Here is a 3,320-nt window from a genome sequence, read left to right on the forward strand (position 1 = left end):
GTCATCTTGTGTCTGCCTTTCATCTCTGTCCTCGTGGGTTTATACCATTTTTTAATACTTTTTTTTGTCATTTTAATGGAGTGTTTGGAAGGATGACGAGAAAAGCTTATATGTTTAATACACTATTTTTAACCAAAAGCTTTACCCTTCGCTATTGTTAAGGTAACATGATACATGAGATATATATACAGATATATCTATATATACTGTATATATAGTAGACATTACTGAGTGAATAGGAGTTGAGGAAATAGAGATACATCATCATCACACCATCACACATACGTGCAGTAGCTGCTCTGGATGAAGTTTCTGACGCGTCTCGAATTACCAGTTTCAAAGGTAGCTTCTCATTCTCCCATTCCTCTTATTCACATCCCATCCATGTTTTTGCTTGGGCTCCCCTGACTTCCGTGGGATAGGTTGCTCTTGCTCCCTGCAGCCTCCTGAATTTCTCTGCCCACTCCTCTTGCCTTGGTGACCCCTGTTGTTTTATTTCTCCATCTCTTCTTTCCTTTTTTTTCCCCTACTTTTTCTGATTCTCCTTGGGCATTTCATTCATCCCCTTTAATTGGCATCTCTAAACCACTCGAAGCACACTTTTGTCTTTAACCCAGATAGACGTAAGTTTCTCCACGGATGCTCCATGGTACCTGAAGCTCATTATATCCCAAACAGAATTCTTTCTATCCTCAGAACTCTTTCCTTCTCTGCAGTTCAATTGCTGTCTCTCTTTTCCCTTATTATTTATCTAAGTCAAGGATCAGCACATTTTTTCTATAAAGGCCAGAGAGTAAATATTTTAGCCTTTGTGGGCCGTAGGGTTTCTGCTACAACTACCCAACTGTGCTGTTGTCGTGAAAGGCAACTATAGTCCATATGTAAACAAATGGGTGTGACTGTGTTCCAATAAAACTTTACTTACAAATACAGGCCAGCAGGCTGGATTTGACCCTGAGCCATAGTGTGCTGATCTCTGATCTAAGTTCATGATCATTCCAGCCAGAAACCTCTAAATTGAGCTTTATTTCCACATCAACCTGGTCAGTGTGTCTGGATGACTATCTTTTCAACAGACCAGACCTGTTTCTACCATCCCCACACATTTCCTGTCTCAGACCCTCAGCTTTTTGACCTGTCAGTTGCAGGAGCTGTTTATCCAGTCTCACTGCTTTCTGCCTTGTAGTCCTCTGATCCTGCTCCACACTGCTTCCAAAGTAGTCTCACAAACACCAAACTCATTTTGTTATTCCTTGTTTAAAATACTCAGGGCTTTGCAAATATCTACACTCTAGGACTTCCCCAAGTTTAGGTCCATAAGAGCTATTTGAAGTCTTTGTTAAATTAAATACTTCTGGGCCTCACCTCAGAGGTTCTGATTGTAGGAATCCAAGTTGGAGGCCAGGAATCTGTGTTGTAAACAAGACATCCCAGATGAGCCTGTGGTGTGCAGTCCTCAGACATTTGAGAAACACTGGTCACGGGCGAGGGCAAGCCCCACTGCGTAGAACACGGCCGCTCCGCGCCCCGGCTTGCCTATCTCTCCAGCCCTACCTCTCATGGCTCTCCCTCAGCCTGCTAGGACTCAGGCCCTTTCCCTGAACTGGCCATGTTGCTTTACCCCTTTTTGTTCTCCCACTTGACATTTAGCCAGCTGTGCCATGGACTCTTTGTTTGACAAACTTCCTTTAAGGTCAAGTAACTGACTCTTCTGGTGAGTTTCCCTAAACTTCCTGATTCTTACCATGCATGTATCTATAAACCAGTACCTATAACTTGTTAGCTGCCTTGTTTGCTTGTCTCCCTTATTAGACTGTAAATTTCTAAAAGGCAGGGATTATGTCTTCTGCATTTGTGTATGCCTATATGTTAGAGGTTACACTAGTAACCTCTCTCTCTCTATATATAGTAAGTAAGTACACTAGAAATTTGTTGATTTGATAAAAGAATTAGACTGGGGATGTTAATATATATTTTTAATAACATTAACCTGAGATAATTAAACTGAGGCTCTGAGATGTTCACTGACTTGTTTGAGGTCACATTGTCAAAACAACTAAGGACATATTTTTCCTTCCTTCCTTCCTTCCTTCCTTCCTTCCTTCCTCCTTTCCTTCCTTCCTTCCTTCCTTCCTTCCTTCCTTCCTTCCTTCCCTTTGGTGATTTTTCCATTACACATGCTGCCTTCTTAACATGATGCACTTATTCCCTGTGCTCACATGAACCTTGAATCCTGGAAGTGTCCAGTGGGATTTACCAATTTGGGTATATTTATTCAGTCTGTTGATTACTTAATGTTGTCATTTCTGAGGATGACTAATGACCGAAAGCAAGTCATTCAGAATCATTGCTCTTATAAAGAGCTTGGCCTCTGTGCTGTTTGGATTTCTGGCCATTTCCATCTTTTGATTTTCTTCCAAGAATCTAAATTATATTTATTCTGCCTACTCTCTATAATAAGTTGTGCATGCATTATTATTATTGTAACTTGACAACTGACTGTTCAAGAGAAGGTAGGATCTTGTTGGTGACGGCTTAAAGAGAGTAACACGCTTGCTCTTCCTGTACTTCTCACATAGCCGCTGGAACTCTGAACACCTATATCTCAAATGCTCAGCTGAGATTAGGCAGCTGAAATCCAGCAAAGGTCAGGGATCACTCAGAAGGGTCTGGAACACTAGGCTGGGTTTAACATCATTGTATGGGAAAAGAGTAAATGCTAATTCTTGGTTATTTTGGTCAGAGAGAAAAAGGGGTCATGTGCTAAGAGACACAACACATGAGCCTTGAGGGCAGTGAGTTTGTGGTTACTCAGTACTCATTTCATTTTGCCTTGTATTAAAATTTTGTTATTATTTCTGTCTCCTATCAAATAGGAAACTTGCATTTTATTAATTTCATCCTACTTCACACATAGCACTCAGAAGAAGCTTGTGAAATGAAGCGAGTAATGCCAAAAGCTCATTTCAACCTTTCCCCTTTGACCTTTGGTCCAATAATCATCAACCAGTGAAATGCTCCAAAGGCAGGCAACCAGGGATAGGAAGACAGGAGGGGCCATCGCAAACTATCAACCAGATCATCAGCCTTGGAAAATTGAGTGTCTTGTGTGTATATCTGGTTATTCACAACAATAAAACACAACAATAATGCAGCCTGGAGACCAGAAATTTAACAACTCTTATCCTTCCATGATCATTGTATGCTTAACATAAATAATGTCTACCCATAACATTTGTATAACCTTTAAACACTTAATCAATTGGTATTTAATAAATTATTGCCTGCGCAGTGAAAAATAAGCTGGTCTTTTTTTTTTA

This window comes from Prionailurus bengalensis, chromosome A1, assembly GCF_016509475.1.
Source record: "Prionailurus bengalensis isolate Pbe53 chromosome A1, Fcat_Pben_1.1_paternal_pri, whole genome shotgun sequence".
Lineage (NCBI taxonomy): Eukaryota > Metazoa > Chordata > Mammalia > Carnivora > Felidae > Prionailurus > Prionailurus bengalensis.